Source organism: Phyllostomus hastatus, unplaced genomic scaffold (genome assembly GCF_019186645.2).
Source record: "Phyllostomus hastatus isolate PE091 unplaced genomic scaffold, TTU_PhHast_1.1 phas_scaffold_501, whole genome shotgun sequence".
NCBI classification, from domain to species: Eukaryota; Metazoa; Chordata; class Mammalia; order Chiroptera; family Phyllostomidae; genus Phyllostomus; species Phyllostomus hastatus.
Genome location: NW_025334033.1, coordinates 50,310,948 through 50,324,563, shown reverse-complemented (window position 1 = coordinate 50,324,563; position 13,616 = coordinate 50,310,948). Strand labels below are relative to the sequence as shown.

Sequence of the window (13,616 nt, the reverse complement as noted above, 5' to 3'; positions counted from 1 at the left end):
ATCACCCAGCACATCATGCACTAAAATTACTAAGTTGCTAAACAAGTTAAAGAAGCTGAGATATGTTCTTTAAAAACAAAAGGACAAGGTCTCCACGGCAGGAATCTAAATTCCGCCTCTGACTAGGTTGAGACCTGGGCAAGCTACCCAACGTCTTGGCCCTAGGAAAGTCACCTGAAACACAGAAACAAACACAAATCTACCCTAGGATTGTTTTTATATTAGTCAACAGAAATAATTATAAAAGTCTTCAGAAATAAAGTTCTGCACAGGTGCACGAGACACAGGCAAGCCTATCAAATGCTTAGTATACTATGAAAGGTTAGGAACTCCACCTTTTATGACTGAGTCCAAATTTCCAAAGAGCAGTGGTTTTCAAACTTCTGACTGCCACCTACAGTAAGATACACTTTCCACTGTAACCCAGCAACTAAAACACACACGGAAGCACACACAAGTAACTTATTTTCATACAGCAATACTAACCTCTCCTACTCTCATGCACTGTCTTTTTATAAATGGTAAGACCCAATAAACTGATCTCACAAGCTACTAACAGGTTATATTTCACAGACTGAAAAACACTATAAAAGTACCTTCAAAATGTCTAAAATACAGATGCTAAGCATAGAATCAGCCATAAAGTGTAAAAGCCATAGACATAAATCTGCTTTCAATATATATTACAAACAATCAGCAATGATTACTGGAGTTTTGGTGAAGTTGAGATAACTTGAATCTTGTCCTCCAGCGCCCCCCGCCCCGGGATCTGCAAAGGAGAACACTACACACTAGGCCATGACCAGCAAAGGAAAGAAGTCTTACGTCCCAAACCCCAACGCAGAACTCACATCCTAGACGGGAATCAACAGTCACACCATTTCCCCATGGTACAGACCGCCTAAAACCAATGCAGGCTACATGGGGAAATACTGGGAAGGAAAACCAATCCACGGGAAACTTAAAGCAAGCAACAGGGGAACCGAGATTACTCAGGTCTCTTGCCTCGGTCCTAACTGCTCTGCAGAAGGGAGTGCATTCCACAGGGAAAGATGACCAGGGGCTTTAACTACTTTGCTTCATAAAAGAAACAAAACACCATTGTACAACCTCTAAAAAGCAAAGTGACTCCGCCCTACAACACAAAGCTCAGACTATCAGTAGTGCTGTAACTCAAGGGAGGTCAACAATGCCTTCACCTTGACCCATTTTTAGAAAGGAGGACGAGGCGAGTGGGTAAAGAAAAAAAGAGGAAAGAAACTGAGAAACATTGTGCTCCCCTCAACTGGTCACCATCACAAAGGTGAAAATAAAGCACACGATTCCAACCAAAAGGATTAGTCTCCCTTATCAGGGACCAATCTGCGTCTCAGCTCCCTCCAACTCTACCTGTGGCTGACCACAGATGTAAACCCAAGCAAGTCAGTGACGGTTAAAAAATTAAAACAAAAATTCTAGTAGTAGTTAATTACAAAGACCAAAAATTAAAACTTATTTTAAAGGCACAGTTTAAATTTTGGTGTACAACTTGGTTGTGCTGGGAACAGAAAAATCAGGTAACTTTCCATAGCAAACCCAGCATATTGTGGGAGTTATTACGTAAACTCCAATGATGAAATAGTAACAGGAACTAACAAAGACACTTGGAATGAAGAATTGTGAAGCCAGAATGAGTCTTAGAAACTGTAGGACTCACCCTGGGCCTTCCCCCTTCTCTTCCTAAGATTTTCTGGGTGCTCTATTCTCACAGCCCTGAACTTTATTCCAGTCACCTAATCCTCTACAAGCCTAATTCTCTACAAACCAAATTCATGAAGAGAATTGTCCCCACTTTCTCACCTCCAATCACGGTCTACCCCATCAATTCACCAAAACCTCTCTTGTAAAGATTACCCATGACAGCCCTGGCTGGTGTAGCTCAGTGGATTGAGCGCAGGCTGCGAACCAAAGTATAGCAGGTTTGATTCCCAGCCAAGGCACATGCCTGGGTTGCAGGTGATGGCCCCCAGCAACTGCACATTGAAGTTTCTTTCTCTCTCTCTTTCTCCCTCCCTTTCCTCTCTAAAAATAAATAAATAAATCTTTTAAAAAATTAAAAAAAAAGACTTTACAATTCTTTCATTAAAAAAAAAAGATTACCCATGATCTTCACGTTACCAAATCCAATGGACACTGTGCTGTCCTCCACTGGACAGCTGCTGTCTTTGACTGCCCCACATTCATTTCCCCTGCTTGGGGGACAGGAGCTACATCTTGTTTCGGGATCTACCCCACACCCATTGATTACATTCTTGGTGGAACTGTAGACTGAGGTATGCTTTTCTACCCTGGACAACCACTGAACCCGTGACCCATGCTGAACAAACCACACTTTTCCTCAACGTGAGTCCTCAGAGAACTAAGGACTGAAAAATGCAGCAGCAGCCCACCCATTCCAGCAATGCAGCCAGCAGCCTCCCTGAGGGCTGCTCACATTCCTGCCCTTTGTAAAGCCAGGGCCTTTGGCATTTTCTCCGATCCTGTGAACTGCCCACATCCTTGCTGTAAATTTCTCTTCTGAATCAAATTAGTCACTTGCAACCAAAGTGGCATAACTAGCATTGTCTCTCAGAAGCACGGCCTCCTTCCTCAAAGACTACTTTTTTTGCTTCCAAAATATGTGTTCCTTATTTCACTACTACCTTCCCAGCCACTTCTCCAGTCTACTTTGAAAACTCCAACACTCCTCCTCCACTCAGCCCCTAAATGTTCATATTTCTCAGGATAGTGTTCAGGCCTGCTTTCTTACTCTACTCTCTCCCTCCTGTGAATTCATGCAGTACCTGGGCTTTAAATATGGTCTCCAAACGTTAATCTGTAGCCCAGGTATCTCCCTGAGCTGCAAACTGGTACATGCGACTGCTTACTCGACATCTCTAACACTTTAACTCGGTGTCTCAGTTTCAACATATCCAAACCAAATTCTCTCCCAAGCCTGTCTCCCATCATTTCCTGCCAGCCCCTCTCACCACAACCCTCTACTCAAGGACCACCATTTACCTCACTTAAGAGTAGTTTTTATTACTTTCTTTCCTTTGCTCCCCATACTCAATTCATTTGCAAGCCCTGTTGATTCTACCTCCACAAGAGAAAAGATAGCAAATCCACCTACTTCTTTTTCTACTGCCACCACCCTACTCCAGCCCACCATCACTTCTTGCCCTAAAGCACTGTTACTGCCTCCTAACCATCTCCCTGCTTCTACTCCTGCCACTGTCCATTCTAGTCTCTTCACAGCAATAAATATCTTCAAATGTCAACCTTATCATACATACTTCCCTGCTTGAAACTCTTCTCTAGGCTTTCTAATGTGTCTAGACGAAATCCAAACTCCTTATTCTGGCCTGTAAGAACCTATGTGAGCCGCTCCTGTCTCTCCAACCACACTTTGCAGTCACCCTCCCTTACTTGCTCCCCAAGCTCCAGCCTGATGAATCTCCCTTAGCTCCTTGAGCACATTAAGCTGATTCTTATATTAGGGATTTGTAAACAACACTTCCTCTCCCAGGAAAGGGGAGGTTATCCTCTCTTCAGTTGGTTAGCTCTTTTGTTTGTTTTCACCCTTCTGAGTTCAGTTTAACTGTTAACTCATTTAGAAAAGCTTTCCCCGACACCTCATCTGAAGGTTCTCTACACTCCCACCTTTATTTTCTATATCTACTGTCTCCACTCATCACAATTTCTGATTCTTTCATTTGGTTTTATACAATATTCATTTTCTGCCTGGCTACCCCCTAAGTTGTAGGCTCCATAAACTAGGGAAATAACTAGTCTTGTTCACGGCTGTATCTCCCAGCACCCAGCACACTGCCCAGCACAGTACTTTATGCGATTCGTAAAGAACTTAGGTCTCCTAGAGTCACTTCTGATACTGTGAAGCTCTAAGTCTGTCTTTACTACAAGCTTGAAGGGCTTCCATACACACTTCCCTGTAAGCACCTAGTGGGCACCAAATAAATACCTGTATAATAAATGAATGACGTTGTCAATGATACTCAATTTTTTCCGTTATTTTCTCACCTCTCCTCTGAACTTCAGACTTGCATTTCTAACTGCCTACTACTATCTCCACATGGATATCCAACAGCAACTCAAATGTAACAATTTCCAAAATCCAGATGCTCTCTCCCTCCACCAAACCTGTTCTTTCTGTTGCCCAATCTTCCTCCCACTCAGCTGCAAATTCTAGGTCTTCAACAATCTCTCATCTTCCCTTTTTAAATAATCCCAGTGGTTCCCAAATTTATTCCTATTGTAATGTCCTATTTAGGTTTCTCGTTATCTTTCAACTACACTATTAAAATAGGCTTCTAACTGGTTACTCAGCCCTTCAAATTCCCCTTGCCAATCCGTCTTTTACACACCACTCCACTTACCTTTCCAAAACACAGAAATGCTTGTATTAGTCTGCTTACTCAAAGTTCAGTGCCTCAATATGGCAGCCAAATTCCTGAGCATGGCATTTCCACCTGTCCTCAAACACTGTTCTGGTTCCCGCATCCACTGCATTCCTTAACACACTTGTTACTCCAGCCCACAATGGACTGGAGTATTGGCTCCAGTCCAATACTCCAGTATTTAATAGCCAGTGGACTGGCTATTAAATGGACACACTCACCGTTGTCAGTGCTCAAGGGCTTTTGCTTGGGATAGTTCTTCAACCAGTAGCACACACCCCCAATCTAGTTGTGATCTTGTGAAATCCTTTCCAGCCCTTAAAATCCCAAATGCTATCTCTTCCATGAAGACGCTCTGATCCTTTCCCTCCAGGCAGAACAAATCTGTCCTTACCTTGGTGTTTTCACAGCATGGAAATTTTTCTCACTGGTTAGGACTGTTGAGTTTATTCACCCTTCTTCCATTAACCCAGGACAATGCTGTGTACAAAGTGGACACTCAGGAAAATATTTACTGAATAAATGGGTAAAACTCTTAATTTACAAAGAGAAAAAAAGGCAAAATCTAGAGATTAACTTACTAAAAAATTAGGCATTTACTTAAGATGCAAAACTTTAAAAACTAGAAGCTAAATCTCCTGACTGTTGGGTTAGTTGATTTTGCTCTGTCCACACCAAGATAACACAAAGTGGAATTTCTTCCTTAACACCAAAATGTCCCTGACTTTATTTCAAAATGTTTCTTTTATCCTCTTTGCAAATATGCTACGTTGATCTTTTGCCAAAGAGAAAGAAGTGCAAATTCTTAGGTCCCAAGTTAATAATATTTAATTTCCAAATAGTGCCGTAACTGCATTTCAGAGCTTCGTGAGCAAGGTAAGTAAACTTTAATAAACTGGACTCTCTTATCTGAAGAAACTTCAGGGACTAAACTCATCCTGCAAAATGCGCACAAGCTGTAAACACTCACAGCCCACACCCCACCCCACCCCCGCAGGCGCAGCAGAAACCCGCAGTCCAGCCGCTCCAAATGGGCAGCCTCAGTTCTTCTAGACCCAGAAAGGAATGGGATATATGAAAGAAGACAGCAGCTCTGGGATGAAATATCCAGGGCAGAGTCCCCTTGGCATCTCATTCCCCGATTACAAGGGCCTTCTTGTAAGGCCCCAGGTCAGCGGGCAGGCCTCCGCTGCGAATGCAGTCCGGGAGCCCCCGCCCAGGGGATCCGATGACACCGGCTTTCTCAGGACGATCTTGTTCCCGTGCTTCGACCCAGAAACCAAGCAAGGAAGCCGAAACATTAGCCTCAAAACCCCGCAAGGGGAAAGGTCCAAACCCTGCGGCTTCAGACTGGCCGCTCCCTGGTCCGCCAGATCCCACAAGGGTGCCCAAGGGGGGCGGTTTCCTTGTCCTCTCCGGCGGGAACTCGGCCGGAGCCCCCGAGGAGCCAGTACTGACTCCCTCCCTTTTGGGGTCCACCTGGCCTAGCAAGCGTGATCTGGCCGGCTCCGGACCTCACCTGCCCGTTCGCGGCAGCCGTCCGCCCGTCGTCCCGAATTCCGTCCACACACAGCGCACAGTGCACAGCGTACAGTGCACACCGTCTTCCGGCTCCTGCCGGAAGCAGTCCGAACCCGGGACAGGAAGTTTGGCCGCCCCCCAAGCACACACCCACTTTCTCGCCTCCCGGCCTGTAGGCACTGCAGGGTGCCGGTTCCGCCTGCTGGAGGCGCAGGGCCCCGCCCCCTGAATGGAAAGGACAGTGGTCTCCCACCTCCTACTCATTCTCTGTCGGCCTTCTGGGCTCCTCGGTCTGCGAAGCCGGAAAAACGGGGTCAGTTAATTCTAGCCATGACGTCACTGCTTCCCTGCAGCAATGGATGGGTAGTTTTTCCTGTCAGCTGAGATCACTACTAGCACAGCGGAGGTGAGTGCGAAAGAAAAGGTCAGCACTTAAAACATTTACTCGAGTTCTCAAGTGAAGAGGACCTCGAAGCTTCACTGCCCAAGAAGGGAACTTGCAGGATCTAGTTCTGTTTTGTATATCACAGGGAGAGTTGAGACTCCAGTGTAGAACTTTTTTTGGAATATGAATTCTCTACAATTTGGGTTCCACATATTTGGATTTAAAAAGTTCTCAGGTGCCCTGCCTGGAGGCTAGAACACTTGAGTTCCAGGCTGGATGCCATCACTTGTTAGAGCTTTGAGTCTGACTGACTTATTGAAATTACTCATTTTTTGATACTGCTGCTTTCTGAAACGTGAAGAACTCAGCGAAGACAGTGGCAATAGGAATTCAAGGAGTTCTGTAAGAGAGGCATTTTCAAGACTGAAGACAAGCCTGATGACAGGCTTATGAATTCTTAAGAGTAGTAGTAGAGTACACAAATAAACAATGTTGATTTAAAAAACAAAAGAGAAACACGGTTCAGGGGAAAATAATTCCTCTTCAGATAAAGCAAGTTTACCCCAGTTGCTAAGTGAATATTTACATGGAGCTAAAAGGTCCTGAGCTCTAGTAAGAAAGAGGTCAAGATCAGAGATGTACATTGGGGGATTACCTATGTACAGAGATGAAGCCCCCTCTGGAGATGAAATGGCCCAGGAAAAGTATAAAAAACAAGTAAGAGAAGGTCACCGAGATCAACTGGAATGACTGATTACTAACACCCTTTAAATCTACTTTCTACAAATGCTGTCAACCAAGGTATATTGCAGCAGGTAAACAGGTGACCATAACCATCAAGACACAGAAAACTACCCTTGATTTTACTGTTTTAAAGGGTTGATTACAATTAGTAAAACAAACTCCTTTTTGAGAACCACTGCTTGCTTTTTTCCTTTTTATTGAATTTATTGGGCTGACACTGGGTAACAAAATTATACAGGCTTCAGGTGTACAGTTCCACAACACATCATCTGTATACTATATTGTGTGTTCACCGCTCCGAGTCAAGTCTCCTTCCATCACCATTTATTCCCCCATATCCTCCTCCACCTCCCTCGCCCCCAACTCTCGCATGTAGAGGTACATTAGTAGGTCTTGAACATTCATGTTTACAACCATTTGTTAATTTGCCCATTCAGTCCTGACATTTTCTGAAGCTGTCTTTGTTGTCTTAATCTTTTTAATCACCTAAAACTCCAAGTGATGTTTATATCTATTTGCCCTGGAAATCTTGACAACTATTTGACAGTACATGTCTGCTAACCTAAAATAAACATATGCTTTTATCAATAAATATTTGGGTCTTTAGGCTAGACAGTAAACTATTTGGCATAACACAGACAGATCATCTTCTGCAGTAAATGTAGTCTCTCCATCAACCCAACCAGCCTCTCCTTATCTTCTCTCATACTCCCAACACAAAGCCTCTGCTCTCCTGGCCCAAACACTGTCCATAGTTCTGAATTCCCCCAAACCCCTACCCAAACCCACCATTAAGTCCGTTTTCCATCTACAATATGGAAAGACCATCCTAATTCTCTTCTTATGCCAAGTTTCAGTTCAAAAATTATGTAAAACATTTCTAGTTCTACAAATATTTACTAAGTGCCTTCTCAGCCATTCCATTTATAATAAAAGTTAATTTGAAAAATATGTTTGTATGATCCATTAACAAAGAGTTGTATCAAATTGTGACAGGACATAGCTGAACAGTAGCCATTGTTAGGTAGGAGCTGACCAGCCGCTGTTCCCAGATAGCAGCCTTTCCCCAATAAGCAGTTGTCTCAAGGCCAAAACACTGACCTTCACTTCTGCTTCTGTATGCTTGCTTTTAGCAGTTGTTCCCCCTTCCCTTTTTGCCTTGTAACAAGCATATAAAGGAAACTCCAGCTTGAGCTCATTGCCCAGAATTTGGATTTTTTATCTCCTCTGGGTCCGCATGAGTGAATAAACCCCACTTCGCAAACTCCGAGCCGTGTGAGTCGTCTTTTCCGTAACATGTTGGTTCCCTGACCGGCAAACAACTCACATGAGCAGGCTGTTGCCTCCGGTGAAGGCGGCCTTGGGGTGGCTGGTGGGGCCCGGCGGTGATAAGGAGGCGCACTCGCCCCAGTGATTTCGGGTCCTGAACATCCCGGGCTCCGTAGGCTTGGCCCCTGGACCGCTCTTTGACCCAGGCTGGCGGGGTGTGAACTGGTGGTATCTGGGAAGGCGCCAATCTGGAATCTGGTAAGTGTCCCACGGGGACCAGGAGCCCGAAAACCAGGCCCACTCTTGGAGTGGAAGGAGGGACTGAATCACCCCTCAGGCCGGAAGGCCCAGGCAGGGCTCCCACAGTTCGGGCGGGTGGGAACGTAATGCGCTCGGTGTGTTTGTGTGAATGACTGTGTTTCTTGCTCCACGGGTGGAAGCCTACGGAGCGTGAGTGAGCCCTAACCTGCGGTTCCTTGGTCTGTCATACGGCATAATAGCTGGGAGTTTAACCCAAATTCTACATGGGCAGTCTTAGCTAAGATGGAACCTACAAGCCCTGAGAGGGGAGAGGCCAGGCAGGCGACCTAAGAGTCCCTTCCCTTGTCTGTCAGCGCCAATTAGGAGAATTCATCATGGCAGGGGGCGGGGGGGGGGGGGTTCCTGCCACAGTACTACATTGGGTGCATGTTGGAGATTGGACAGCAAGCCTTGTAGGTACACCACCACTTTGGGTAAAATGGAGGACGAGCCATGTGAGTGCCCCACCATGGAGGGTGGAGCGTGCTTGGTTGTCGTCATCTTGGATGATGGGTCACGTGAGACCCCTCCATCTTGGAACTGGGCAAGGTGCCAGGCTAAGGGCCCTCTTCAGATTACAGGCTGTATGCTGCTGCTGTGTGGGCACTGCATCAGTCTGGTTCTCTGTGTAACTGGTTCTGGTAAGAATGGCTCTGGTTCTGAAGGACATGAACTGAGGTCCAAGGGTGAGCATCTGACCTATAGGGTGTTTGCAGGGTCTGAGCTTCAGAAAACTGAAGAATATCCCTGAAAATCTAGGGAATTTTAGTGGAAGGTACCTGCAGTGCCAGGGACTTTTGGCTGCCACATGCTGAGTTTAAGTATAGTCCTTCCCAGTGTGGGAAAGGAACCAGGATTAAAAGAGAATGATGCTTAAATCTGAATGAGTAAAATTATGTGTAAAGAATGTAAAGTTTTAAACCTGGAGTAAAGGAAACTTCAACTGTTTGTTTTCTGGTTTTGTGGGAAAAGAGCAAATTTCTAACATTGGTGTTGTTTCTGATCAGAAACCCTCTGTACTGTTTAAGGTTGCCTGTAACTGGTCGGGGAGAATGCCTTTGCCACTCGGGACCCAGGAAGGGTCATTTGGGGCTGATGAGTGCTTCAGCCAGAGGCAAAGCAGCATGTCTCTGCCAAAAGACTGGGCCTGAAGGAGCATGTCTCTGCGAGGCACCAATGAATGCATTGGTGCAAGAGAATGCCCCTACCTGTGTCTTGTTCTGGAACTGTTTTGGATTTTGCTCTGTATCTGCTCTAAAAAGGAAATTGAGGATTCCAGGGAAGGTTGAAACTTCACACTCTGTAGAGAAGTAAATAAAAAATATAATATATATAAATGAAGAAGGTCTGTGGGAAACTGCAAAAATAAATGGAAAAGTAAAAGTTTTAGGAAGGAATTACATGGTGTTAGTTAATAATAGAAAGTATAAGGCATGAAGATGCAATCTTGGTGGATATCAGAAGCTGTATGAAAGAAAGAATAGAGGGTTTGTGAGTGTTGCAGAATGTCTGGAAGTGAAGGTTTAGAGAAGCCCAGTGGATATCAGAAGGGAAAGGATTTTCCTTCAGGCTTTGCATTTTTCTCCCTACCTGATCCCTCCAGAATTTGGCATTCTGAAGGAGTGAAGACATAAGGTTTCTTTGCATAAAATCAATAAGATCAGTCACTAACAGTGGTTTTGTTAACGCAGACTTTGACTGGAATGTCACGTCTGAAGGGGGCATGTTTCTGGTCATCACCAGAAAGCCCTGAGCAACTGGGATTGACTTGTGAAGCTAGTGTAAGCCCATGAGAAAAGCCTGGTACTTTGGTTGGTTTTACAGTTCATGGCAGTCTTTCCAGGGAAGGAACGAAGGTTACTTTCATGAAAGGTGGCCAAAAAGAAACCTGTGGGCACAATGGAAGCCTCAAGGATCTGAGTGAAACAACTGGTACAGGCAAAGCCAGATGGCGGATATGTGGCACTGCTTCTGTGCCCCGAGGGGCAGACTGAGAAGTCAGTCTAAAAGTTCCCTGTGTGAGTTCCAGCAAAGCAGACTTAAAGATCCTAAGTGATCCAGGCTGCTCTTGGTGTGTTTATGTAAACAGTCAAAATGAAAAGCGGAACTCAAAGTAGTCCCTTTAATAACAATGAGGGTGATCTTAAGGAGAAAAATTGTGGTTCAAGGAAAATCACAATGCTCAGTATTGGACACCAGAATGATGCAGTTAACTGTCTTGAAAGAGTCTTTTCATTTGAAAGTTAAAACTGGTTTTGTAATATCATCAAAGATGTACAATTTACAGGTATGGAGAACCTGTCAAATTGCCATTGCTAAATGTCATTGCAGGAAGGACCTTGCAACTGAACGGCTTCCCAAAAGACAGTCTCACAGGCACAGAGACTGGTTTGGAGACTATTGTGTGAATTAACCTGTGTGTTCTTCTGTTTTCATAGGACGTATGCCTATGACTTCATTACCTGAGTGATTGGTTGCAATATAGCCTCACTTAAGGAGCCCATTCTTCATCATCACCCCCTGAAACTCAACGGTTTGGCTGAACTGAGTGGTTGGGTTGATGAGCAGTTCGGGTGATCTGTGGGCTTCACTTTAGAACTGATTTTCCTTTTTCTGTCTTGATGGCTTGGACAGGAAGGGTTCAGATATCTGAAAGGAGGGAAATCCTAATATATTCCTCTCAGCCCGAGTGAAGTATAGTGGGCCACAAGAGTTTTGGATAGGTGTAGCATGCCTCATACACCAGATAAGCCATTCTTTACTTAAGTTCTTGCCTTTGTCATTTAGAGGTTATGATTTAATTGTGCCTTCCAACTCTTTCCAAATCTGTCATCTCCAGAATATGACCAGGATGCCAATGGTCCAGTAATGACAGTCTTTGGACACCAAGCCTATGACTTTCTGGTGACAGCCAACTGACCAGGATTATGTAAGGTCCTCCCCCTTACAGGAAGGACTCCCTCTGTGCTGCACCACCCCCCCCTTCAGGGCACCCTGACCCACGGGTAGTTAGGACAATGTCCATTTCCAGGCAGAAGTAGTTACAAGAAGATAAGACCTTCCTCCATTGTCCTCTAAAAGAATTTAAAGTGGGTGTATATCTGAAATGAGAGATTGTTGCAGGGTGCAGCCAAGAGAGGGGACCCCAAATGGGCATTTAAAATGGGGTCCAGAACTCAAGGCACCCAGGAGATTTTAAGATGTCTTCACCCCTTCCCCCACAGGTGTGAGTTGGGGGAGGGACACACAGAGCAAGAACATGCAGGGCTGTTTTGTACAGCAATAGCTTTACAGCTAATCCATGGCATAGTCATTTGACATACTTATAGCCTTCAGCTGGTCACTTAGGTATGCTGAATAGCTGTGGCCATGCTCTGGGCCAGGGAGATAAAGAAAGACTCCCCCCTACCTAAGATGTGACTGGGAGGCAGGTCCCCCGAGTTATAGCGCCTGCGTGGGAGCTCAGAGAAGATTGGCTCCATAACATGGGGCCACACCTGCCCAGACCCATGATGGCAGCCGGATGGGAGCGGGTACTGGCCCGTCCAGGATCTGCAGGCTGTCAACGAAGCAGCCATCACCCTCCACCGGTCTTCCTGAACCCACACACTCTCCTGAGCCAGCTTCCCCCAACAGCAACGTGGTTTACCTGCCTTGATCTGAAGGATGCCTTCTCCTGCATTCCTGTGGCACCTTCCAGCCAACCCATTTTTGCCTTTGAATGGAAAGATCCGCACACAGCGGTCAAGACTCAGTTGACCTGGACTAAACTGCCCCAGGGGTTTAAGAACTCCCCAACCTTATTTGGGGAAGCCCTAGCAGGAGACCTGAAGCCCCTCACTAAGGGGGGCAGGACCTGACAATTCTGCAGTACATGGACGACCTCCTCCTGGTGGCCCATCCCAGGAACAGTGCTGGGAAGGAACACACACACTGCTGAAGCACCTGACTGAATTAAGGAAAGAACACCAGAAGCACATCCTGAACACACTCCTACTCTTCACGTCGAGATGCAGAGGGCACACGCTGTGTATCTGAAGTGCCCCCACAGCCGTCCTCGCAGTCGTCTGTCATGGCCCTTCATGGTGTTCCATCGGGTTCACCTGCCCCAGCAGCCTACGAGTTTCCTCGGGGTTCTGGTGTGTCACCCAGTGCAACGCTCAGCAACCAGGCTTGTTGGAAGTACTCACAGTATGATCAGGGGCGTGGACAGAAAATGGAACCTTAGCTAAATTCTACCAGGAAACTGGACTGCCCTGGACAGACTTGCTACCACTAGCATTGCCTAGGTTGCAGGAGTCACCCCTTGGATCCACTACTGCCGGGCCAAAACAGCAGCAGATCCCGAGGACCTGAGGACTTGGTCTGCACCTAGAATACCCACACTGAGGCACCAGAGGACACCAGCCAGTAAAGAAGACACCAAGGAATGGACCATTGTTCCACAGGGTACCTGACTTTAATTGGCACCTTCACAGGAGCATTGGGAATCAGACTAGTGACTGTGACCCCTGCAGAATGGAATCCCATGGAGCGGATCACCCTAGGAATAGCTTATCTCTGTTTGGTCTCTGCATTTGGGTTTATTGTATGCTTTGCTTAACAAATGCGGCCCCTGTCTCAGCCCCAGCCTGCAAATGTAATACCCCTGGGCATAGGATTATACTCAGCGGTACAGTGGTCTCTTACTATCTCCCAAGGTCAGCTTTCAGCTCCTCCACTGACGTGCCATCGGGTTGCGTTCAGACACAGCAATCCCTCTGCACTTGAAGAGGGAAGGTGCTCCGGACTGGAGTGATATCCAGGACCATAGGATACCAGACCCGGAGGTGTCAGGCATATGGGACCCTGCATCCTCCGGACCTTGGTCCAGCACCTGGGGCCACAGTGACTCATAGGGCAGCTGCCCAAGTGTTAGCCCTCCAGCGGTACCAACACCAGTATCAGCAGTTGCAACCCTC

At 46.1% G+C, this 13,616-nt stretch overlaps 1 protein-coding gene across 2 annotated transcripts in view; it reads right to left on the bottom strand.

Annotated features, from left to right (window-relative positions):
* The window catches only part of ZNF410 (zinc finger protein 410), a 32,523-nt gene extending 26,433 nt beyond the window's left edge, over nucleotides 1-6,090 (bottom strand). Inside the window, exons 1-2 of one of the 2 annotated variants that reach the window (XM_045822673.1) lie at nucleotides 5,956-6,051; nucleotides 4,831-4,916 (exon numbers count right to left, since the gene is read on the bottom strand). The gene's annotated coding sequence lies outside the window, so the exon portion shown is untranslated. Of the gene's footprint in view, nucleotides 1-4,830; nucleotides 4,917-5,955 lie in introns of both variants that reach the window. The other variant, XM_045822674.1, reaches the window with a different exon arrangement.
* Nucleotides 6,091-13,616: the final 7,526 nt, after the last annotated feature.